Raw genomic sequence first — 27977 nt, forward strand, 5'->3', positions numbered from 1 at the left:
AAATGTGGTGGTCCACTTGATATTTGCAATACAACTCGCTCTGATTACCTAGTGAACACAAACAAAATATCATGGAATCCGTACTAAGAATAGGAATAAGATGCCCTCGCTTTTAATCGTTAGACTAAATTTTTTGAGAATCAATCGGGAATGTTTTTGTTAATCCTTTCAAGATTATAATAAATATTTTGATGATGTAGAGGATTTAAAGCTTTGTAGCTTGGTTATTGTTAAACGAATTTCTCCAATATTTGAACGTTACCAGTGAGCTCATGAGTTACACGAACACCCCAGTTCAACAAAAAAATCTTGTAAATACACACGCCAATGAGTAGTTTACATCTATGTACAATGTATTGAATAACTGAGGAAATTAGCCCGCATGTAAAATATTGGGACATGAGCCTAATAGGAGGTCCACCCAACCCCATATACCCCCGACCTGAAGTATTCAGATGGTCAACAACCTAATAAAGAAAATTTGTTGACTTGGAGCAGTCTGACGATCAACAACCTAATAAAGAAAATTTGTTGAGCAGACTGGCCAACTCCAACTAGTAGGAGGTCGGACCTTGGGCTCATTAACAACATTACGAGCAGGTAACAAAAATGACTCCCGGCCACTAGTGGAACCCGCAAAAATGTTTAGTATATGGAGTAAATATAGCTTTTACAAAAAAAAATCCCACAGTAAAATTACCCCCGGCACAAACAGAAAGCAATTCATTGCTTCATTCCGTCCTTTGCCTTACACATTCACCTACGACAATTATCTTTGCACAAGATTCCTTTACTATAAAAATAAGAACTACATACAACTTAAACGAAAATTCAACAGTAATGAAACTCACAACAAAGATTTCTGGCCATAAAATGAAATCATTTGTTACTTTCCTTAGTCTCCTCTTGCACCCACTAGAGCTATATATATATATATTAAAAGAAATATATGTTAACCGAATATGGACTACGAGACATTTATAGAGGTTCGTTGCCAAAACAGGAAGTGGAGTGATGCTGCATTTGGTCTCAGACTGCCTGACGGTACAAGGCTCCAAGCAAGACAGTCAGGGTTCAATGTCTACACAATAACTTGCATGCACATATCACAGGCTGCAAATAGCTCCAAACTTAATAGTTACAAGAATTTATACACAAGTCGCTTACACGAGTCTTCATTTAGTTAATATGGGAGCATCCATCCCCTCTCCTCCATATAGTCGGTGGCATATCGCAATAGATCGGAGTCAGACTTGGTTCCATGTCTAGGTTTCAGGGCCTTATATTGTTTGTGGATTGGTCACACACGACAACACTACTGGTATTCCTATAGGTCGAGGTCGGCACTAAAATAAGTTTGTACTTATTTTTTGGTATCAATTTTAAATGAGAAAGTATGTTTCACATGTAATGAGGGTTGACAAAGTGAATTTAATCACAATAAGACTCTAAATTTTATTTAAATATATGATGCCAATATTTATACCTTCCTTATATTGGTTTTTTTTAGGTCAAAAAAATTCAAATTTAATTAGATTTGAAAATTTATATAGAATACATAAAATTTATAAGTTTTGAAAAAAAAAATATTAGGGTTATAAAATATTAGCTTTTATAAAATTTATGAAGCATTATTTTTTATTTTAATTTCATTTCACGAATAATGGCATTGGTATTTGGGAGTCTACTCTCAAATTATTTGTAATATTACTCAAATAAATATTAAAAAAAAAATCTAGAAGAATTTTTCCTTATATACATTTCAATGTACTTTTTTGCATAAGCTTTGATATACTTTTGTTGTTATCTATAATCAATTATTTTAAAACTATGGACACTTTCAAAATAAAAAATATAATCAAAATTTTAAATGATTTTTTTTTTATTTTAAATAATGATATGTTCACACATATCATTTCAACCAAATAAACTAGATGCACACAATTCATGTATGCAAATAAGTTGTGATATGCCACCACGTGGCTCTTGTTCTTTTATATTCATTGTAAGTTATTATTAATGAGATTGGAAATAACAGTTTATTTTGAAACAGAAAAAGATATTCATAATTAAATTAAAAAAAAACAAGTCAATCACAATCATGGAAATAAATTTGAAAGGTAAACAACAATATCTACAACATCTACCAAAAATTGTAAGGGAAATACTACATGCAATATCATACAACTTGCATGCTCCATGATTGCCATGTTCATCCTTTCTGATTATATGGTTATATGTAGGATTGAAATGTTTGATATAGTATACTTTTTTTCTCCCAAGCGACCATTTCCACATGCTTTCTTCAATTTTCCTTGAACATACTTTTCTATTTCCCCTTTGTTATTTGGACATTCACTTATACTAATACCCCACTTATTCATCCATTTGACATTTTGTTTCATTCGTGTGCTCTTCTTTCTATCTAATTTCTTTCTAGCTACCATTTTTGGCCAATGAGTCTCCATGTTATCTAATCTTCTTAGATATCTTAATAACCGAACCATAGTTGATGCTTTAATGAGGAAATCCCTTGCTTCTGCTAAGACAATCTCATATGGATTAGTTGATTTAATCTTGAAGCTATTTGTGATTAAATATTTGTAGTCTCTCTATCTATCTTCACTTTATCACTGAAGTTTTGCTACCCCATACTTCACATCCATATAGTAACATTAAAACCACTAGAAGCCCAAAAAGAGTATTCGTAGTCTTCCAAATCCCATATCTCAGCTCTCATGCATCTATTTTGCAATGAGTATAGAGCTCTCCACCCCCTTTGTATCATTTTTTATCTACATGTTTCCCAATTGAGTTTGTTGTGCAAATTAAGGCCGTGGTACTTATATTCATTGACAACCTATAAGGGGTTGTCTTAAAAAAAAAATTCCCTATGAACCTTATTTCTCTTCAAGGTAAAAATAATGACCTTATTTTTGTTGGTGTTCACTTGTATTCCCAACTCATGACAAAACGACTCTAGAGCTTTTAAGTGTTATTTCAAATCTTGTGTTGTTTTTTCCATTAAAATAAGATCATCATCATAAAGAAGAAAATTTATAACATAATTGGTCAAGCGAACCCCCTCACCACCACACTTGTCTATCCACTCCTCCAATTTGTCAATGTATAACCTAAATAAGGTAGGGGATAATGGGCATATTGCTTGACCCCAATATCACTTCCAAAACACTCTTGACATATTTGATTGGTTAAAATTTTGGCCCATACTTGTTCATACAACCTATGGACAGAAACCTCGTATTGTTTTGGAATTTCCAATTCTTCTATTCTACTCCATAATTTGCTTCTAGGAACTTGATAGGATTTTTTCCCATCATAGGGGATTTTGACCATAAAATATGTTTAAAACTTTGACATAATCGCTTCTCATGACGTGTTTTGATAATTTGTTTTTTTTTTAAACATCATTAGTATCTATCATAAGTTTCTGAAAAGCACTGCCACCTAGGGACATTCCATCTGGGTCGGGGCTTGTCCCAGTGTCACCAACTCGCAATTCCTAAATGTTCATTTGTATTTTATAAAAGGGAAGTATGTTCCTTAGTTTTGCATAGTTTTCTATTACAAAGTTTTCTATTAATATATATTTTAGTACATTAAATTGTGAAGGACCCCCCTGTTGCAAAGGGAGCATTGAGTGCTAGGTAGCTAATACAATCCCTTCATAGAATCAACATTGTGAGGTGAGTGTTCTTATTGTGGAAGTGTATAAAGGGTGGGTGATGATATATACATGATTTAAATAGAAATTTAGAGTGACAACGATATACTGTGTGTGTATTTTGTGTGTATTGTGGTAAATATACATTGAGTATATCCCATTACCCACGAAATGAAACAAGCTAGTCTGGTAGTAAATTAATCATTGGAGTGTGGAAATGAGCGTAATGTTCTCGATGGCGTCATTTTTATAATGCTTTGTGGCTTGTCCTCTTGCTCAGGTATTTGTGTGCATATTATTCACCTTATTTTCTTGTTGTGTATGTATGGAAAAAAATGGGATTAGTTTATAGTTATAAGCTTATTCTGCATTTATCTACAGAACTTACCTACAGGGATTTGGCTGTTTTCATAGTTTAGCAGTATAGGTTTTTATGTTGGGGTTTCTTTTTTTCTTTTATTTTGGGTTTTAGTGGGATTTTTATGTTTGTTTAGCAGGTTTTGGGAAGCAAAAGTTATATAGTAGCAACATGAGAAAGGATACCAACCTGGAAGCTGAGAAAGTGAGTTTTTTTTGGGAAATGATTCATCTACACCAAATCCTTCGACAAGCATAGGAACCACTTGGTGTATGGCTAAGAACAATTTCAATTACAACACATTGTAGGTGGCACTGTACTATCCTTGTGGTCTCAGAGGCATAGTTTGACTTCGATAATGTGCAGGTCCGTGCTTCCCACACCTTCAACAACTACTACGTTAAGAATGGGATGTTGCCTAGCACTTGTGACTACAACGGGAGTACAACTATTACTACCCTTAATCCAAGTCAGTTTTAAATATCTTTAAGCATCTTAACATGAAGATATGTTTATGACTATAAAAATATGTTTGTTGTTAGTAATTTAGTATTGCAAGGACCTCTCTTTAAGTTGTCAGGTCTAGAAAACCATTTTCCTCTTACCCAAAAAGGTGCAACTTATTTTTATAAGTTCTTTTTCATTCTTTGTTTTTATTAAGAAGCCTCTGCTACAAATTTCTCACCTCTGTTAATCAACATAACTTGCCCAAATTTTCCCAAGTATATTCATGAATCCATGTCCAAATTACTTTCAAATTTTTATTAATATATCCCTTTTATTCTTGTTTCATTGCATTAAAAATCAATTGCGCTAGAAAGTTTTAATCATAGTGATCATAAATGTAAGTGGAAATAAATAAGGACCAGTTACATGAAAGGTTTGAAGACAAGGTTTTACATTTTTTAGAAGTCTCTCTAATACTTATGTTTGATCCACTAGCAGTAGAATTAGATGCCACTACCCTTATTTTCAAGAGTTTGACTTATTAGTCAACAATGGTATTTCATCATAAAGTTCAATTTCCTAGATTCCTAGATACTAGAATAGTGAAGCTATTATGGGGAGTTTGGTTGGTTAGTCAACAAATGGGGGTGGTGGTATTTGCTCGCCAAGTTGAATTTCCCATATATTGAAATACTAAGGCTGGTATGTTCATTCAAGAACACTTGGATTTTGACTTCTTAGCTAACATGAAATGGTGGTATATTTTCTCACCAAGTTTAGTTTTATTGGATGGTGAAATGATAAGGTTGTTATAGTCATTTAGGACCATTCTAAGTTTGACTGGTTCATCCAATGGTGGTATTTATTCATCGAGTTCAATTTGCTAGATAATGAAATAGTGAGGTTGTTACGGTCATTTTAGGTCACTAGGGAGTTCAACTAGTTAGCAAACAACCAATGGTGGTGGTTGTATTTCCTCACCATGTTAAATTTCCTAGATAGAGAAGTAATGGGCCTAAAAGTGGCTATGTCATAATTTTTTTTGCTAAACTGCATTTCACTTTTTATTAAAATCTTGGTGCTCTAGGGTCCTTAAAACGAATCCCCTATTTAATCTAAAATAAATCGTGTCAAAGTTCACTTGCATAGGCATGTGTTTGTCTTTTGTAAATGCACAGTGGGAACTAAAAATAATATTTCTTATCAAAGTTCACATCCATAGGCATATGTTTGTCTCTTCTAAATGGGAAGTGGGCACTAGATATAATTACTAAGTACTGAGATTTTGAGGCAAGTACATAGATGGAGCACAAAGTTTGATGAAGACTGGATAGAGCTTGCCAACATGATGGGATGGTCACATGATGGTGTTGGGAGATATTTTAAATTTTTTGTACGAAATTGTAGATATTTTCATTGGGATGTGAGTTTTGTTTTTAGAATAAGTTAGAGGACATATTTCCTAATTTTAATGTAATTCCATTTTCCCATATTTTGTGATAAGGGGATCATTTGTGATGCTTGGTTATCCCATGTAGCTTTCTTTTTAGAGAGGATGAGTTTTTGAGAAGAAGTGTGTATGAAACAGAGGAGACGTGCAGTGGAAGAAGAGAGGAGAAGCTCCAAATCTAGGAGAAGATGCAAAGGATGAGAGGTTGAGGCTGCACATGCCCACATTGTAAATTTGGCCAGTTTAATGTATGTTTGGATTTGATTAATGAACAACTTGTTTAATGCCTCTATACATGTTTATTTATATGTTTGTATAACATTAACCTGATTTGTTGAGGGCTGCACTTGTTGCATCAATTTACAGTAAGAATCTGAATGTTTCATGGTTGCATGCCTTTATGTCAAAGAGATGCTTTGGTTAAAGTTCAATTTTTGGGCTGGACATATTATCCATGTGCATATGAAGCTGTAACTTCATATTGTGGTTGTTGTTGTTGTTGATGTGTTTTGAATATCTATGTGTGTTATTGTTGCCGGTACATGATAGCATCACATATGCGTTGTAGATGCTATGTGTTGCTGGTATATAATTTTGAGACCTTGTAATTCATGGAATCGATTGATATTATACCCTCTGACTTTAACTGTTATGTGCATTAGTCATGAAACCTTGGGTATTGTGTTGTAGTTGTGTCCAAACCCGTGGAGAATTTCCTTTATGTGTTGACTTAGTGGTTGTATGAGAATTACAATGACTAAGTGCTATGATAGTAGAAACATAGTACCCTGTGTTAATGCCTCTTTGACTGTTTCAATTGGTGGAGTGTATGGTGAGATTTCCCATTTACCTTTGTGGGATTCCTATTGTAATGTCCGTAGAAGAATCTTTGTCAACACCTAGAATAGTGGCTGTGTGTTTTTATTGGTAAATAATCTGTTGTTGCAACAAAAAATTGGAGGACCCAATTTTGAATATTGTCAAGGCCATTTCAGATTTGTTATGTCTAGTTAGTTTGAGAGAGAGTGTAATTCGGGAAAAGAAAGGTGTATGAACTTGTCCCTTGTGTCAAGGACCCATTCAAACTCGTGTAGAAGTGATTAGGAACCAAACTGATTAGTTTCAATTTCTCGTAATACGAAAATATAGAGTTTGGGGCGCTACAAAAATATTTTGCAGTGCCTACAATATATTTTCAACGTCGCAAAAATATTTTGCAGTGCCTACGATAAGGCATTTTCAAGGTTGAGTATGAGGTTTTTAGAGCCCGTTTCAGCCTACCTATTGTGCCATTTGATAACTGAACCCCATGTATGTTGGGTTAGGTCAGGAAAAGGATTAGAAGGGGAGAGACTCTCTCTCATGGAACTTGCGAAGCTAAATCAAGAATCTCTTTTGACTGCGTACATTTAATTAATTTTTTAATTTCCAGAATTGTTTTAAAGTAGAGCGGTTGTTGTTTGTGTTGGAGTATACTAGGTTATGGGTAGTCGGGGAAACCCGACCTTTCCCCATCAACTAGTAATAGAGGTCAAGTATGCTTTTGGAGAATGTCAGAGCCACTGAAAGCTTTCAACTTTACAACTCTTGGAGAAAGATACAAGAAGCTCTTGGAGGAAGTAGAGTTTACAACAACTTGAGGTAAGTATCCGTTGAATTAAGATTTTTTGAGTGTGAGGTGTTGTGCAGACATAGTGGAGATTATCTACCTTGAAGTAGAATTGATTTATCTTCGGTGATTGTTATGAAACCAGCTCACAAAAATATAGAAAATAAAGAACAATGCCTTTGAATTCAACGTCTTTGAGGGGGCAACCTCCTTTACATTACACAAATGACTAGTTCTTGGATGATACAAATGACAAAACCTCCTTTCTATATATAGGAGTCTAAGGGGTCACAATATAGCCAAAGGTGACCTAACAATAATAATATAAGGGCACCAAAATAACAATATGGGACACTAGGGGCACAATAATAACAATATGGGGACACTAGTGGCACAACAATAACAATAAGGGATACAATGACAATAGTAATGGGGAAATCACTAGTATTATAGGGACCTAACATGCCCCTCTCCTTCAAAAAAGTGTTGTCCTCAATGCTTGAGTAGTTCTAGATGTTTTTTCATAAAATTCTCATCCTCCCATGTGGAATCTTCAACGGGTAAGTTCTTCCACTTGATGAGATACTATGAAATTGATCAATTTCATCGCTATCGAGTTCTTGTTTCTTTGACTGCTTCAGGTTCCAATATGATTTTTCCTTCCTCATCAAGTTCTAGAAATATTGTTTGAATTGGGAGCTTGTCACCCATAACCTTCTTTAATCATGACACATTGAAAACTGGGTGCACTCGGGAAGCAACAGGAAGCTCCAATTTGTATGCCATAGTACCTATCTTTTGCAACACCTTGTATGGACCATAATACTTTGGTGATAATTTATTATCCTTTTTAGCTTGCTTGAGGGACATTTGTTTATATGGTTGTAGCTGTAGGAATACCCAATCGCTATGATGTTGATTTGCTTGCTGATTCATTCTATTATGTACCAAGGTGAGGTTATCCTTTAAGAGTTGGAGAAATTGTTGTTGATGCTTGATGTGATCTTCCACTACTTGAACCCTAGAATTTTCTCTTAAATATGATATGATGGATGGTGGATGATATCCATAAAGTGACATAAATGGGGTCATTTTTGTTGCTGTATGGAAGGAAGTGTTATACCAGCATTAACCTAGAGGCAACCATTTGACCCATTATGTCTATTTATCAAATACAAATCAACGAAGATATCTTTCCAAACATTTGTTTACTATCTCAGTTTACCCATCAGATTGAGGATGATAAGATGAGCTATGAGCTAATTGAGTACCAACACAAGAAAATAATTCTGTCAAAAAATTTCCAGTGAAAATGGGATCTCTATCGCTTACAATAATCTTTGGGTTTCCATGTATCTTTTGAATTGTTTCCATAAATGTAGTAGAATCTGTACTCGCTTTAAATGGATGATATAATCCACAAAAGTGTGCATACTTGGTAAGTCTGTCAACTACCACCATGATAACACTCTTTCCTTCGGACTTGGGTAAACCTGTGATAACATCCATTGAAACTTCCTCCCAATGTTGGCTTGGAATGGATAAAGGTTGTAATAGACCTAGGGTCTTAATTGTTTCAACTTAATTTTGTTGGCAAACCAAACATTCCGCCACAAACTTTTGAATATCCGATTCAAGGCCATCCAAAAAAAGTCCTTCTTAACCCTGTGGTAAGTTTTTAGAAATCTGGAGTGCCCTCCTAAGGGAGAGGTGTGCAATTCCCTAAGAATCTTTTGTTTGAGTTGGGAATTATTACATAGGTATAATTGATCTTTGTACCATAATGAATCATTTTTCCAACTAAATGTATCAGATGTACTGAGATCTTGTTGTAACTTTTGAATGAGTGCCCACACTTCTTCGTCATTCTTCCATTCATACCTTGCTTCATTTATCCAATCTGGTTGGATAATAGAAATGGCACAAAGAAATGCTTCCACATCCTCCTCCTTTCTTGAGAGTGCATTTGCCACAACATTTTGCTTCCCTTTTTTGTAGATGATTTCAAAGTCATAACCCAACATCTTTGTGATCCATTTTTGCTGCTCTTCTAAAGATAATATTTGTTCTAAAAAGTATTTAAGACTATCATGATCTGTTTTTACCTTGAAGTGTCTTCCCATTAGGTAGGGTCGCCATTTCTTAAGTGCATGTAGTATTGCCAACATTTCCTTCTCATAAATAGCTTTTTGTAAATACTTTCCTTTGATTGGATGACTTTCGAAAGAAATGGTTCTTTCTTCTTGCATTAAAACAACACCAATTCCATTTCCTAAGGCATCACATTCCACAATAAAGGTTTTTGTGAAGTCCGGTGTAGCTAAGACTGGTGCTTGGCACATTTCCTCTTTAAGATGTTCAAAGGCCTTCGTTGCTTCTGGAGTCCATGAAAATGCATCTTTCTTCAATAATGTTGTTAGAGGTGCTGCTATTCTCCCATAATTCTTAACAAACTTGCGATAATACCCTGTCAACTCAAGAAACCCTTGTAGATGCTTTATGGATGTGGGTATTTTCCATTCCTTAATGGTTTTAATTTTGCTAGGGTCTACCTTAATACCTTCATGAGATATAATATGACCAAGATATTCCACCTCTTGCACTCCAAAGAAACATTTGGAGCTTTTTGCATATAATTGTTTCTCCTCCAATAGTTTGAGCACCCTGTCAACATGTTGAACATGATCCTTCCAAGACTTGTTGTAGATTAGTATATCATCAAAAAATACTAACACAAATTTTCTAAGGGTGGGTTTGAAAATGGAATTCATCAAACCTTGAAATGTAGAAGGTGCATTGGTAAGGCCAAAAGGAATGACCAAAAAATCATAATGACCATCATGAGTTCTAAATGTTGTTTTTGGAATGTCTTCAGTCTCCATTCTGATTTGACGATATCCTGAACGAAGATCCAACTTGGTGAAGTAAATTGATCTATGCAATTCATCAAATAATTCATCAATGACAGGAATGGGAAATTTATCTTTAATAGTGAGCTTGTTGAGCTCCCTATAATCTGGACACATGCACCATGATCCATCCTTCTTGTGAACCAATACTACTGGAGCAGAGAAAGAACTTTGACTAAGTTGAATTATACTAGCCTCTAGCATTTCTGCAACAATACGTTCAATTTCACTCTTTTGGGCATAGGGATATCTGTAAGGCCTAATGTTTGGAGGAACACTTCTTGGAATCAAATGAATAGCATGATCATGATCACGAATAGGTGGGAGGCCTTTGGGAGTCTCAAATACCTTGGAATGATTGTCCAAGACTTTTTGGAGATCTGGAGAAATAGATGATTTCGATGTGGGAACCTCTAGTGAACATAATTGTGCAATTATACCTCGTTGTTCTTTCTTTAGAAGTTTTGTCATTCTATTAGAGCTGATTATCCTTCCTGGTTTCCCTGTGATACCCCTCAATTCAACTTCCTTTCCTTCTGAAGAAAATTTCATGAAAAGTTATTGAAAATTAAAAGCTATTGTACCCAAGGATTGTAGCCATTGGACTCCTAGTACAACATCAGCACCACCCATTGGAATGGAAAGCATTGGGCTATTCAATACATACTCTCCCATGGATAGCTTGATATTATGGCACTTTCCTGAGCAAGTTATGGTTCCTCCACTTGCAACCATCACTTGACACTCTAGTGCTGGATATAGGAAGAAATTCAATTCCTTGGCTATCTTACAATGAATAAAATTATGGGTACTTCATGAATCAATCAGCACTATTACCTTTTTCTTCTTGATATGCCCTTCTATCTTGATAGTTTGAGGAGTGGTAATTTCAGCCAATGCATTACAAGATATGGTTGGTTTCATTTCTTCTTTCTCCAGGGTTTGTTCCTGGTGTATATCCTCTTCTTTTGACATTTCTTCTTCCTTTTCTTCCTCCTCTTCACAATCTATGTAAAATAATTTCTTCTCAGCACACTTACGACCTTTAGTGTATTTGCTATCACAACTGTAACAAAGCCCTTTTTCTATATTTTCTTCCAATTGTTGTGGTGTAAACCTTGTATGTTGTGGATGGTTAGGGGCAAAAACACTTCCATCTTTATTATTGTGAGTGGTAGGCTTCCTTGTTGCCATAATTTTTCTTTCCATTTTTCTTGCCAACCTAAATGCATTCTCCAATGAATCAGGTTCCCAAAGGAAAACCTCATGTTGGATGTTATCCTTTAAAGTCCTTATGAACACATCAATCCTATGCTCCTATAGAATATTTTTTATCCTTATATTCAATTTTTGGAAGTCCTCAATGTGCTCCATCATTAAACCCTTTTATTTTAGATTTATCAATTGGCTAAAAAAAGTGTTGCTTTTTGTATCCTCATAACGTGCTATCATTTCATCCATAAAAATAGCCCAAGTGATAATTTGTTTATGAGAGCAAAGCCATCGATACCATAAAAACTGATTTGGTTCCAAATATAAAGTTGCAATGCATACCTTTTGTGTGTTTTGGACATTATGGAGATCGAAAAATTGCTCCATCTGTAGTATCCATGTTGTGGGATCCTTGCCATCAAACTTCCTCATATCGATCTTTGGAACATGGTGGTTCTTCGATCCAATGTTAGAGTCTACGAAATCATGATTAACATTTATTTTGTTCTCATCATGTGTTTCCTTTACTACCCTTTCGCCATTAGTATGCATTTCTTGTAGAAGTTTTGTCAAATCTTCCATCTTAGCTTCCACGCCTTTCTTTAAATCACCCATCTTAGCTTCCACGCCATGCATCTTAGCTTTCATGTCATTCATAGTAGCTTCTACGCCTTTCTTTAAACAATCCATCTTAGCTTCCATGCCATACATCTTAGCTTCTACGTCTTTCTTTAAATCATCCATCTTAGCTTCTGTTACTTTTTATGTGAGTGAAATTTGTTGCACTTGGTCTTGTAATTTTGATATATCATGTTTCATTTCTTCCTCTTCTTCATGAGTCCTGCTAGAGCTTCCAGGTTTCTTACTAGGTGTTTCCATTTTCTTTCTTCAGGGCATCAATTACTGATAATAATGCTTCAAAATTAAAAAAAAAAAAAAACTACACACCTTTTTTCAATTGGTAGGAGCTCGATGTTGAAATGACTGTAACTCTATAATTTCAAATCTCCAAGGTCTGAAATTGTGATGTTGCAGTATCCCTTTGTGCCCTCTTTCCAATGCCACTAGTATGATCGAAATTGGATTCTCCAAGAAAGAGTTATGCCCCACCTCCCAAGATGACCTGCTTATATACTTTTTCAGTAGATCAAACTTGTACGAAGTGCAACGTGTTACTGTTTTGACCTTAGGTTCTGAAAATTATACAAAAACAAAACAAAGTCTATCCTCTTTCTGTAAATTCTTATGAAATTTCAATCTAATACTCAGAGAGAAATTTATGACAATTTTCCCAAGGTCACCTGTTTAGGATGTAATTTGGGAGTCTGCAAAAACCCTAACTTCCTCAGATCATATATCCGAAAATATAGCAAGCCAAGATCTGAAATTTAGACCCGAGGTTTAAACTGATTTCTTCTAAAATGGGTTTTTTTGTTTCGCTTTTGAAACTTCAAAGCACAAATGTTATAGTGAAAATTCCACGATGACCTGTTTTAGTTGAAATTCTAGATCTTGCAAAAACCGTAATTTCCTCAGCTCAAATATCCGAAACTATAGTGAGACAAGATCTAAAATTTGGACCCGCGGTTGAGCACAATTTTATCTCAAAAGGATTTTTTTTTTAGTTCTGAAACTGTGCAGAAAAGAAGTTATAGAGAAAATTCCACGATGACCTGTTTGGAGCAGCGAAACCCTAGAATCCAAAGCTCTGATACTAAATGTTATGAAACCAGTTCACAAAAAGATAGAAAAGAAAGATCAACGCCTTAGAATTCAGCCTCTTCGAGGGGGAAACCTCCTTTACATTACACAAATGAACAATTCTTGGATGATACAAATGACAAAACCTCCTTTCTATATATAGGAGTCTAAGGGGTTACAATATAGCTAAAGGCGACCTAAAAATAATAATATAAGGGCACAAAAATAACAATAATGGGCTTCTTTGGGGCACAATAATAACAGTATGGGGACACTAGGGGCACACCAATAACAATAAGGGATACAATTGCAATAGTATTGGGGGAATCACTAGTATTATAGGGACCTAATAGTAATGCAGTCAGAATAGTAGAGATTGGATAGAGGAGATGCTTGCATGTTTGAAGGAAACTTGACAATGAAAAGAGGTTGAAGGAAAAATAACCTTACAACAATAAGTGAGTAGATTGCAGGGAAGTGAAGAGTTGATATGCCCTTGAGAAAGAATAAGTGCATTGGTTGGAGAGTAATTGGTTCAACAAGTAGTGGAAGATGAGATATTTTTATAGATCTTATAAAATTGAATGTAATGTTTTGGTCATTAAAAGAATTGTGTTTGTAGGACTGAAGTGGTGGGATCTGCCATAGAAAGTAAGCTATGTCAAAGGAAAAGGAGCAAGAAAATCACTTGGATGAAGAAACGGTGATGAAATCCAACAATGAAACTAAGAAGAGTGAGAGGTTAAAGATGCAACAACCAACAACTTTGAAAGCTGAGGAGCAAGCGTGCTCAAGAAGAGGGTCTACTATAGAGAACCTAGAGAAGAGAACATACCAAGAGGATGACTTAGTATGGGTGAAAAGTAGAAGACTTGTTACAGAGAAAGGAAGGGCTTGTTGCAGCTCACTAGTAGATAAGGAGAGTTCACAAGAAGAAGAGACGAAGATGATTGTTATTGGTCATAGCAGGGGTTCAAAGGAAAGTCACAAGAAAAAGAAGAAAAAGTGCCTAAGTAGTGAGGTGAGAAGGAGATGGCTGAGTTAGGGAAGAACTCAATCACACATAATAGTTTCTAAAAGAAAGTCAAGATGACCAGAGTTATGAGCGGAAAGAATGGTCCTGAACAAGGAGGCCCGCAACAGCAAAGGGATGAAAATAATAAGGATACTTCTATAGCAGCAGTTGCGTGAATATTGAACAAGGGGGTCATGGTATTTTGTTTTCAGTTAATTTTGGATTAATTGTTTATTACAAGTAGCACTGATGAATGTTTGTAGTTGAAGATAATGGAAAGGAATCTTGTGGTAGAAAGTGAGGAAGAACAATAAATTTCTCAGAGGAAGAGGGTGAGTCAATTGCATGCAGAATCTAGAAGAGCAGAGAGTGCCGAGATGAAGATTCCAGAGGAAGGAGTCAGCAGAAATACTGAGAGAAGACTAGGCTTGGAAGAGCTTGGTATGATATTTAAAAAAAGATTGTTGGAGTTAGCTTGTTACAGTGGCTTGTGTGTATTTCACTTTGAGCGGGAAGAAGCTTATGGAAGAAGGAAATTTGTGACTACTGAGAGTCATAATAAATGTTCATAGAGAATCCATACTGGATCAAGTTAGGACAAACTTGATGGAGAAGTAACTCAAGTCAAATTACAGTTAGAGAAGATGAGAAGACTACTACATAAATATGAGGAAGACCAAGATTACAAATGAAGTTTTTGGAAGAGAGAAAAATGGAATTTGTTGTAGGTGAAGATGAGATATAGATCAAATTCTTAGTTGGAGGAAATATCGGGGGAGTTGAGTTGCATTCATGGAAGAACAACGTAAGGGTGATGAACACATGTGTGGATGATAATGAGGATGATGTTAGAATGGATGAAGTAGATGAAGATTTGATGAGTAGCCTAGAGACAATAAATTTCATCCTAGCACTGAGCTAGAGGATGAAATTGACAAAAGAAAAACAAGAAGGTATAGTTGGTTGCATGAAGAGACAACCTATGATGCTGAGGAAGTTTTGATCAATGTATTGGCAAGTTTGAAAAGTTTGGCAACAACTAAAGTTCAAAGTTCGCAACATAAGCGGTAAAAGAAGGTACAAGTTGAGTTAAGGATCAGGTAAGGTATTTGTTTCATTGTGAAGGCGACAATGGAGGAAGATGAGGATATTTGTAGTAGTCGAAAGCAAGGAGTGCTCATAGGGTTCCGGAGAAGAGAACCAAGAAGATGCCAAAATCCCAAACTCAGGAGAAAGTTTGGTGAGGTATTGTGTAGCAAGGTGGAGGATTGTTACTGCAGAGGCGTGTTGCAAATATCAAGTTGAAGTTGTTAGAGAAGAACAGATTCATATGACCAAGAGGTCATATATTTTTCTATCTTGGAAGTCTGATGCAGGTGCATATATGGAGCACAAAGTTCGATGAAGATTGGAGCATAGCTTGCCAACATGATGGGATGGTAATATGATGATGATAGGAGAGATTTTAAATGTTTTCTAAGAATTATAGATATTTGCATTAGGATGTGAGTTTTATTTTTAGAATAAGTTGGAGGGAATATGTCCTAATGTAAATGTAATTCCAATGTCCCATATTTTATTAAAAAGGGAAACAAATGATCTCTTGTGACTCTTGGTTATCCCATGTAGCTTTGTTTTTAGAGAGGATGAGTGTTTCAGAAGAAGTGTGTGTGCAACAGAGGAGAAGTGTAGTGGAAGAAGAGAGGAGAAGCTCTAGTGCTATGAGAAGAGGAAAAGGAAGAGAGGCTTGGGTTGCACATGCCCACATTGTAAATTTGGCAAGTTTAATGTATGTCTAGATTTGATTAATGAAAAACTTGTTTAATGCCTTTGTACATGTTTATTTGTCTGTTTGTATAATTTTAACTTGATTTGTTGAGGGATGCACTTGTTGAGTCAATTTACAATAAGAATTTGAATTTTCATGGTTGTATTCCTTTCCGTCAAAGCGATGCTTTGGTTTAAGTGCAATTAGGGGGTTGGACATTTTATCCTTGTGCATATGAAGTTGTAACTTCATATTGTGGCTGTAGTTATTGTTGACGTGTTTGGGATATTATGTTGGTCTGAATATTGATGTGTGTTATTATTGTTGGTACATGGTAACAACACGTACACGCTGTAAATGATATGTGTTGTTGGTATATAGTTTTGAGACCCTGTAATCCGTGGAGCCGATTTATATTATACCCTATGACTTTAACTGTTGTTTGCATTAGTAATGCAACCTTGAGTATTGCATTGTAGTTGTGTTCAAACATGTAGGGACATGTTGTTTATGTTTTGATGTAGTGGTTGTATGATATTTACATCGACTAAGTGTTGTTAGAGTAGAAACATAATACCTTGTGTTAATGCCTCTTTGATTGTTTCAATTGGTGGAGTGAATGGTGAGATTTCCCATTTACCTTTATGGGATTCCTATTGTAAAGTCCGTAGAAGTATGTTTGTCTGTGCTTGGAATAGTGGCTGCGTGTTTTTGTTGGTAATTAATGTGTTGTTACAACAAAAATATGGAGGACCCTATTTTCAATGCTGTTAATACCATTTCATATTTGTTTTGTCTGGTTAGTTTGATTGAGAGTGTAATCGAGGCAAAGAAAGGTGTATGAACTCATCCCTTGTGTCAAGGACCCATTCAAACCCATGTAGAAATGATTAGGAATAAAACGGAGTAGTTTCAGCTTCCTCAAATACGAAAAGACAAAGTTTTGGGCCGCTATGAAAATATTTTGTAGCACCTACAATATTTTTTCAGCACTGCAAAAATATTTTGCAGCGCCTACAACAAGGAGTTTTCAGGGTTGCATATGCGGTTTTGAGAGCCTTTTTCGACCTGCCTATTGTGTCTTTTGATAAGTGAACCCCATGTAAGATGGGCGAGGTCAGAAAAGGGATTAGAAGGGGAGGGATTATCTCTCATGGAACTTGTGAAGTTAAATCCATACTCTCTTTTGACTGCGTATGTTTAACTAATTTCTGAATTTCTAGAATTGGTTTAAAGAAGAGCTATGGGTGTTTGGAGTATCTTGGGTTATGGGAAGCTAGGGAAACCAAACCTTTCTTCATCAAGCGGTATCAGAGATCAACAATGTTTTCGGAGAATGTCAGAGCCACATAAATCTTCCAGTTTTACAGTTCTTGGAGAAAGATACATGAATCTATTGGAGGAAGCAAAGTTTATAGCAACTTGAGGCAAGTCTCTGTTGAATTGAGATTTTCTGAGTGTGAGGTGTTGTGCTGACATAGTGGGGAGTATCTACCATGAAGTAGAATTGATTTCTCTTTGGTGATGCAGTTAGAATAACAAAGATTGAATAGTGGAGATACTTTCATGTTTGAACACAACTTGACAATGAAAAGGGGTTGAAGGAAAAAGAAACTTACAATAGTAAGAGAGTTGATTGTAGGGAAGTGAAGAGTTGATATGCTATTGAGAAATAACAAGTTCATTGGGTTGAGAGGAATTTTTTTAACAAGTAGTGGAAGATGAGATATTGTTATAGATCTTATAGAATTGAATGTGATGTTTTGGTCATTAAAGGAATTGTGTTTGTAGGACTGAATTGGTAGAAGTTGCCATAGAAAGTAAGCTATGTCAAAGGAGAAGGAGCAATAAAATCACTTGGATGAAGAAACTGTGATGAAACCTAACAAAAAAAATAAGAAGAGTGAGCAGTTAAAAATGCAACAACCAACAAATTTGATAGTTGAGGAGAAAGCATGCTCAAGAAGAGGTTCTACTACAAATAACTTAGAGAAGAGAAGATACCAAGAGGATGACTTTGTATGGGTGACTATGGTGAAGTAAAATTATAAGTACAGATAGAAACAAATTCCTCTAACCCGATAATGGGTCTAGCCACCACAAATACATTCTATGGAAGATTTCCTTAGGTTAGAACCAATTAAGAGGGCCTACCTCTTATTATGCTTATCCCATTTGACGATGTCCTTGCTTGCTCGCTCCAGCTATCTCTTGCTTCCTTCTTCAAACACCTGAAACAAGTAAACAACAACAAACAACAACCGTGATAATAGACAAATTGTAATTCAACCTACTTAACAAGTCAAGAAACATTAAGCCATGAATATGTAAGGTGATAAATAATGTAGGAAATTAATCAATAGTTGCATATATATTGATATCAAGAAGAGATTACAACCATTGTCTTGACATTGCAGTTCTCCTATAACAAGGCCAGGTTCCCACACACTTCTGCTAGCATTCCATGATGGCCTCAATCAACAATAGTTTTAAGGCTCTTCCCTTTAGGCTTCACTCCAAACCAAATCACACTTCTCCCTCACACAACTAGATAGCTACAATTATGAATAGCTTGTTGTTTACTCCAAACCAAAATAACACTAGCACACCAACATTAACACTAGCTTGTGCTTAGGGAGAAAGGAGGTTTATATAGGATTAATGGATGGGAGATGGATTCTCTCCTCATGGGAGAAGGTCTTATCCCTTGAGGTAGTTCCATCATTATAGGGGAAAGGAGCCCAAACTGACATCCTCGACCCCATTCGGCCAAACCATTTACCAGACTTCCGTTACGAAGCTTCTCGAGTTGGAAGCTTCGACTCTTAATTTAAAATACTTTCCATAGTAGGACCAACGTGCTTGGAACACAGCTCAGTTGCTCCGGTTGGTGCTAGGGATAGTGCTAATATCTACACATTGGTGCAGGGGAGATAAAGGCCACTAGCACCGGTCTTGTAAACTGGGCAAAACAAAAGTTTCAGGGGAAATGGTGCAAAACGGAATTGCTCTGCTCATGAAGAGGGACACAATGGGAGTTTCTTCATGAAGGCAAAGCATGTGGGGTTCACTATAGAGGTGGGGAGTATAGGGACAATGACAAAATGTTGTGTAATAGATGCACCCTAAAGCATGAAGGCCGAGCTAGAGTGAGGGATGAAATGCTTTATGAATCAGTGTGGGGAACCGTAGTCTACCATCGGAAAACCTGCAAGCAAGTACAAATACATATACATAACTGAGATCTCTGTAAAATGATACATGAATTGTGGCATGGACGCAACCATCTAGAGAATGATCATGTAAATGGATCTAGGTATGGGCGCAACTATCTGTCAAAGAGGATCATAATGAAACCAAGGTATGGTCGCAACCATCCAATAATGAGAAGGATCACATCTGATAACTCATGGTATGGTCGCAGCCATCCATCAGAAAGAGACATGCATATCAACATGACCATGTCACATCACTTTGCAACCTAGACTTTTGTGATCTAAGTCTAGGGTCTTGCGCTCCAACATGACCCATAAAAGTACAAATTCTAACATGTGAATAGATGTGTTGATGTTGAACATGTAAAAGAGTTTCTTGATTACAAGTCAATGACGTAAAATGTTAACAAGCGTGAGAGAAACCACCAATAATGACAATGGTCCTCAAGGTACTATCAACACAATCCACATAATGTGAATATAGGAACTACAGTCGAACACCCGTGAAATCACTCGATCAAAAGCTAATGATGTGAACTTGTCGTCGAGTGCGAAGAACTTTCCATTAGGGCATGCAAGCTCTAAGGTACTGGAAGGGAGTCTCTTGGTCAACTTCCCAGATAATGAGCTGAAGTCGACGGGAAACGACCATGTCGAAGGAGGGCCATAATGTTTCCCACATCATCGACATGAGACGAAAGGATGAAAAATTATTTTGGGCGATACAAAGAAACAGAGGTAAGTGTAACTGCAGAAGGACAACTCTTGAACATATCAGCGACACAACTGGAAGTTTGGCAGCTTTTGGATCCATGGGATCGGTGGTCATGATGATGTGGCAGAGATCAAATGGAAGGAAAAAAATGAACGGCCCAAACCCAGGAAGGTCAACGATACAAATGAGGATATCCCAACCCAACACTAAGCAGAAAGTGTTATGTTCAAGAGTGAGCTATGGACACAAATGATAGATTTCCAAATTTTCCCCCACCGTTTCTAGCAGGTACCCAAATTATTTTTTAATCGCAAGCTTGAAGGGGATAGCATATGCTTGCACTTTAAGTTCATCCTTCGGATGAATCCGACCTAGTAAGTTTAATGAGACCTAGGAAGGAGAGACTCATGTTCATCATGGGGACAAATCCGATGTCGTTTAATAGTTTAACGAGTCCGGCAAAGGTGTAATTCAATATCTTTTTCATGTTTAGAGAGTTTGAAAAAGACACGTAAAATAAAACTCCACATGGTCCCTTTTTGTATGTTTGTGTCTCTCGAGCCCAAAAAGGTAGAAAACGATACTTAAGAGAATTACTTGACCATTTAAGTGAAGGAGTACCTTTTTCGTAAATAGTGCCTCCTAGCTCGAAGAAGGGATAAACTTATACTGGGCACATGACGTTTCACATCCATTAACGAGTGTGAAACGACAAGGGCTCGACCATCTTTTCGCTTTTAAAGGGACAGAAAAGAGCTTGAAAGCGGACCCCTATTTTATTTTCTTTTACGAGTCAAAAGGGAAAAAATACTTGGCAATATTTTCATATGAGCTTAACGAGTTGAGAAAAGAGTTGAAACATGACTCGTCATCATTGTCGAACATCCATCACCTGTCGCTGTGCAAAAAGGTAAAGTGTATTATCTAGTTCTTGAGGCAAAATAGGTTGAAATATTTACAAAAACCTGATATTTTTATGAAAAAATGAATAAAAAGGAGAAAAGTAAATATATTTTTACCATTTACCATTTTACCTTGCTGTGAAAAATTTTTACTCACTTTTGCCCTAATTGTTTCGGAGCAGATTGCTGGAGATCCAGGAGGTCACTCGTTGAGCCACAAGTTACAGGTACAAGCCAAAGCCTTGAGCTCCATTTTCATGTACTTTATTTTTTTTTAACCTTTTTTTTAGTTTTTTGAGGGGTTTTTGCAAAAGAAAAATCGCCCTCGGTCGGCGCGACTTCTGGGCATGGAATCACGTCGACCGAGGATGATTAACAAAGCCAGTTGTGCCATCAGCGCAACTATTTTTAAAATAGGCGCGTCGATGTTGTGAATAGGGAAAAACAATATTTCCTCAAAAAATCACTGTTAAAACTCAAATTTTATGGGCGAAGCATGATTGTTGACTCAAATTAATGGCTTTTGGAAGAAATAATCGCTAAAAATGGTGGACTGGAAAGAACGGGAACATGAGGATGATGACACCTAGGTATTGAATGATCCAAATTGCCTAGAAGCATTGAGGGCTTGTGGCCTCCTCAAATTCTTTCTCACGCCAAGGATGCGGGCCCAACCCGAGTTGCTTCAGTACCTGATTAGTCTTTGGGACATTAATTAGGAGATATTTGTCATTGGTGACCAGGAGCTAGAGTTGGAAACTTCAGATATATACTTCATCACTGGATTGCCCCAAAGAGGGGAACCAGTAAACTTGTATGAGTCACGACTGATTGGGGCAAGCATATCTTCATTATTTGCTGAACACTATCCTGAGGCCCTAAAATCCAAGAGTGGGAAGATTGAGATTTCTAGTGTTCAAGATGTGACACTGAGAGTGATTCTGTTGACCATCAACAGAGTGGAGGGGTCCTAGGCGGAACATGAGACTAACAAGTCGAAGTTCCTATATGCTATTGACTGAACTGTTAGAGTTAGTATTTGAAACCTTCCACTAGTGATCAAATATGCTCTTATAAAGTGGTCTTGGGGTGTCAAAGTCAAAATTTTTGACATTCCAGTGAGTCTTCAAGTAAAATTTTGTCACTAGGTATTTGGTCTATGATTGTTTTCACTCCTTCCAAACTTTTCGAAGTATTGTTCCATGTCACCATTCGGCTGAGTGTACCATCATTCAAAGAGTTGTCATCAATATTTCAGGTTCCAATGGGTCATTTTACACCTTGTTTGTGCTTCAGTTGTGCTTAGGTAAGGCTTATTTCCCTCTCCTAGGGTTTTGAAGGCAATTTTTCTTGGTTTCATGAATCCGATGGTCAAATCATCAAAAAAACTTGTATTGTGATGCTCATACACCTTCCTCTATCCTGAATATACCTTCTTAAACACTTCCCATCACTGATATCCCTCAAATTCATCATTTTCCCACAAACCCTAGCCTATTGCTATAATTTGACACTTTTCTAGGTTAGGCCTGTGTTTTTCCCTTTTGGACCCATTCCCCTCACTCAATATTTGGAATTTGACTTTCCCCTACTTCCTAACATTCCTCCCTACTTCCAAAAATTTTCTCGAGAAATTAGAAGCCCCTCATCCCCTTCATTTCCCTTCATTTCTACAAATCCCCTGTTCCACACATTGGGATAGGTTTTATTCAAATGATGTTTCTGAGCAAGAAAAGATGAGTTTGATAAAAGTAAGAGAGGTTTTTTTCCATCATAGAAACAAGAAGAAAAACCACCTTCAGTTTTTACACAGGTCTCATGGTTTGGGAGAAATGTCCAAAATTTTTTTTGCCTCAGGAGAGTTGCTGCACTTCTGGAGTGACTTTGGGAAAAGCAAGATTTATCCTAGCCAGAGTGACCAAATGAATTTCTTGATGAATCAAATGATAACTAGACATAGAAAAATTTCCAATTAGCTATCATGATCTCAATTTGGAGTTGAGGAAGACCTATAAACGTTGACTGTAACATCACTCTGCATTTTGGCAGTCTCATTCTGCACATTTTAACCAGTCTTGGGAGATTGCGCTTTTGACATGGTAAATGAACTCCAAATTGACAAATTCAAGATGTTATGGAAAGTAGACTCAACAAGCTTTCCAACGCACTATCCCATGCTCAATTTGGACATAAGCAAGGCACTCAAAAGTTGATTTGAAGTTGACGCTACGCGTTTCTTTAAGGCGCTGCGCGTTTGTCCAGGAGAGCTAAAATCGACTCCTCAGCTCTACCAAAGTGCTTTCAACCTCAAGACAAATAAGTAGCAGCTAAGGGATGTGCCTTTTCCTCCTCAAGTCAATTTATAAGTGTTTGAAAGGTTTTACTGAAGATTTGGTTTAATTTCACATCTAAACCGTAGATTTCCCCAACACTATCCTTGTATTCACAATCCCTTTCATATACTCCCCTATACCTTCCTTCCCTCTCCCTAAAACTTTACATATAACACTCTCTAAACCTTTGTCCTAAAACCCTAAACCCTAGGTGCTACAACTACCTAGGCTCCCAAACCCCAACCCACATATCCATCATACTAATACTCCCCATCCCATCCTCCGTTACATAAATTCCAACAACCTAATACCTCCCTAGGGTTTGACATTGAAACACCATGGCAGAAGAAGAAAATAGACCATATAGTGAAGCAGAAAAAGCCAAGGTTTTGTCAGAAGAGATACTTCAGAAGCATGGTTTGCTTGAAGAGAAAGATAAACAAGCACCAAGAGGTAGACCTAGAACCAGAGGTTTGAAAAGAGCCTTGGAACTTAAAGGGCAAAGACAAAGAGAGATAGTTGATGAAACTATGCTTGATGATAAATTCTTGGATATGATCAAAGAAGACAAGGAAGGTTGGCTTCAGGCCATCAATGATCACTTGGAGAAGTTATTGAAGAAATGTAAAAAGGAAAAACTTGACACACTTGTAGAGGCTTCACTCCATGCCTAGATACACCAAACATCAGCTCCTTGACCAATTTTGAAGACTCTTGGCACATTTTAGCAAATATTGTCTTTTTCTGTGTTTTTGAGGCAATTTTATATCAGCAGCTTGGTCAAACGCGCAACGCCCTAGGCGCTGCGCACTTTTTGGAGGAATGGCCACCACCATTGGATTTAGAAGGCCCAAGATAGTTAGGAAAACCATGTTTCCAGCCTTGGAAGGAAAAACTGGTTGGTGGAAAAGGAAAAAAACTAGCAAAAAATCACATTTCTACCTCATTTTTGGACCAGGCGCTGCACGTTTGACCAGTCTTGGGAGAATCCATTTTTGGAGGGTCAAATCAAGTTCATTTTGAAAACTAAAGGTAGATCAGGAAATGAGACAAGATAAGCTCTCCAACGAGCTATCATAGGATCAATTTGGACATCAGGAAGGCAGTCAAAAGTGGGTTTGAACATGTCACTACGCGTTTGATTGTGGTGCTGCGTGTTTGATACTAGTGCTGCGCACTTGATAGGCAGTGAAATTTTTCACTGTTTTTCTCATAAAATACTTTTCACCTGTGGGATTTTGATTTTTCACTGATGTAATTCATAATGATGATGTAATTAAAGTGTGTTTTTTGTTACCTAGGGTAGATACATCAGATGAATGGCTTAAATGGCATGTAATGAATCAGTTTGCTTCATATTAGGGATGAGTCAGTTTGATCACCCTAGTCTTTAGCTATCAGTTCAGTCTTTTGTGAAACTGCTCCTCCTCTCATGGATTCAAACCCTAAGGATAGGATTAGTTGTTTGGAGGCCTGTATCATGTAGTTTCTCAGTCATTTTACAAGTTGGACTCAGTTGGATGCTCAGACCTTGATTGTACACCTTTTGTAAGGAGTTTGGCAGGAGATTAATAAGAATTGTAGTATTTTTATGGGATCCCTGTGGTATGGAGTTTTAGTACAGTTTATTCTTCTGTGATTATGTGTTTATATGTTTTATGTGTGCCATTTATCATTTCATTGCTTCTAGTTGAATGTTTTCAAGTTTGATAGGCAGAATTCATTGCATCAGTGCTCTGCCTTGGGAAAACATTCACCATTTCATGTTTTCAGCAGTCTAGGAAGGATCCATGATTGTCACATACCCTTCTTAGCTTCTCACCAGTCTAAAACATCTCATTCCATCAAGCATAAAGGTGCTAAATCCTATGCCTACCTTGCCCCATAGAACACCCTGCATTTCTGACCTAATTTCCCAGACCGAAACTGCCCAACTCCTACTGATTCGGCAAAACCCTTTCAAAATCCAATCAAAACTTTCATGATACTATACCTAGCCTAAAATCCTTTACCTGATCCAGTAATTTTGACTGAGCTCCTTACGGAGAGATCCCTCTACTGGCCTAGTAGGGCTAGCTACTTGGCTAAGCTTTGTTTGTGGTTACCCTGGCATTGCCTCGCTTCAGCCTGAGGTTCAATCCAGGTGATAACATGCACAACACCTATGATCTTCAACTGGGCAGAGGCCATAAAGACCAACATAAAGTGCCAGCTATCCAAAACTAAGGCGAGGGATATGAAACAATTTTGCTTTGGATCTATGCTTGTGACCTTCTTCTTGAAACGGGTACCTTTGTTCTAGTATCAGCTGATTGAGGTAGATCCTCTTATGCCACGCGATCTACGGATGGCTTGCTGGTGTTGTTTGATGCCCAGGATCATTGGGGGTTAGCACATGTTGTACAGACCTGCATTATTTTCATGGCTACGATGAGAGAAAATCATTGTGGAGGAATTGACATACAGTGGAACCGACTTCCGTGGAGATCCGGACATGCCCTTACCAGATGGTAAGGATTTTGACAATGAAGGTAAAAAATAAACTTTTTAATTTTGAGATTTTTTACTTGTTTTTGGTATATATGTGCTTATAAAATTTCTCTTGTTAATGCAGACGTTGGACCAAAGTGGCCTGCTGGGATGTCCCCAATATCCAGGTGCATCCCTTGCCCTATTGATGTTTTTGCTCTTTATCAGGAAGGGAGTGAAAGTGAGGAGGAGATTGTGAGCAACCTTGAGGGGTTGACTCGTGGAACCCCAGAGTATGCTCAGGTAGGAGACATTCCTCGTCAGTACCAGAGACACATAGTGGGAGTCTCGAATTGGATCCACAAATTGATGACTCATGTTGCACGAGCTGTATCATGCTACCATGATCAACATGCTGATTAGTTCCTAGGTACAACACTTACATTTGGATATATGAGGCCTGCGAGCCGTCAATGTTATTTTGGACACACATATTATTTTTTTGGGTTCTGATGTATCGAACATTATCACCATATATATATATATATATATATATATATATATATATATATATATATATATATATATATATATATATATATATATATATCTATATATATATGCTATATTTTCTTCTCTGCTATGGTACAAATGGTTTGTTTTGTCTTTTCACATGTTACGTAAATGTCTATCCAACACATGATTAGCTAAAGAATCTACCAATGTATTCATGCGTCTAGGAATATGATGATATGTAATGTAATCAAAATGTCTTTCCAGTAGACAGATACAAAGATACATTCTCAATATTTGAGGGTTTCTGACAGAATGTTGCTCGTTGAGTTGAAGGACGACAAGCTGTGAATCCAGGTTGACAACTAACTCTCTAATGTCAAGAGCAATGGCTTCTGACAACAGTTCGATGACCGCACTGTATTTAGCAATGTTGTTAGTTTTGCAACCTAGACAGATACCTTGAAGGTCAATCAACTCACTGTTAGGGTCATAAATGGACCATGTCACAAATGATAGGTTCCGGGTACTAGGGCAAGCACCATCAGTGAAACCAATATGGGGAGTCATAGACATCTGCAAAGCAGGAAAAGCATAGTAAACAAGAAAGATGTTTGAAAACTAACACACAAAAACACACTGCACAAAAATGAATGACACACTAATGTACACAAGTAACCATGCAAGATGACCTAAGCATAGTACTTCTTGAGGTAAAGCTCGTTTCGGGGCTTATCTAGAGGATTTTCTTCATAATCAATTAGCTCATAGGCTCCTTTCTGCAAAACGCATTTCACAATGTAGGGCCCATGCCACATGGGTTCGAACTTGCCTGCCCCTAGCTTATCATTAGCTTGGTTGTATAGTAAGACCAAATCACCCTCAGAGATCGTACGAGGGGAGACCGACTGATCGAAATGGGATTTGACCCATTTCTTTTGTGCTTCAATCACCAAGGTAGCGAGACAGCGAGTCTCGTCCAGTCGTTCTAAATATAAGAGGCATTCCTCTTGAGGTGATGTTTCGAGGAGGAGTTCAACAACTAACTTGAGTGAAGGAATCTCACATTCGATTAACAATGTTACTTCCAGACCATAGACCAGCTGGAATGGTGTGAAACCAATTGCTTCTTTGGTTGAGGTTCGGTAGGCCCATAGATCTAAAAAGAGGATGAGATGCCAATTTGACATGTGCATCCCAATAGTATGTTGAAGCATTGTGACCAAGACTTTGTTCATGACTTCAACTTGGCCATTGGACTGAGGGTAATATGGGGTCAAGCCATCGTGGCGTAGGCCCAATGCAGATGTCAACTCAGCCATCATGTAATGTCTGAAATGGGAGCTATGGCCTGTGACAATGGCTTGAGGTACGTCGAACATGGAAATAACATAGTTGAAAAGGAATTGAGTTGTCGTCTTACTGTCTACAGAGTATGTAGGCATTTCTTCGGCCCATTTGGTAAAATAATCCACAGCGACGATAATATAGCCATGCCCCCCGGCCGAACAAGGGTTACATGTCATATAATCAATGCCCCATTTGGGAAAAGGACCAACGATAATGATGTGGTGTGGGTGATCAGCTGGGGCATGCATCTTGCATTGGTAAATTTCGCATTCATGGCACTTGCGAACAACAAGAATGCATTCCTTGAAGATAGACAACCAGAAATA

The sequence above is a fragment of the Pinus tabuliformis genome, chromosome Q, assembly GCF_031772625.1.
Source record: "Pinus tabuliformis cultivar Carrire ecotype Pingquan chromosome Q, CPIR1, whole genome shotgun sequence".
Taxonomy (NCBI): domain Eukaryota; kingdom Viridiplantae; phylum Streptophyta; class Pinopsida; order Pinales; family Pinaceae; genus Pinus; species Pinus tabuliformis.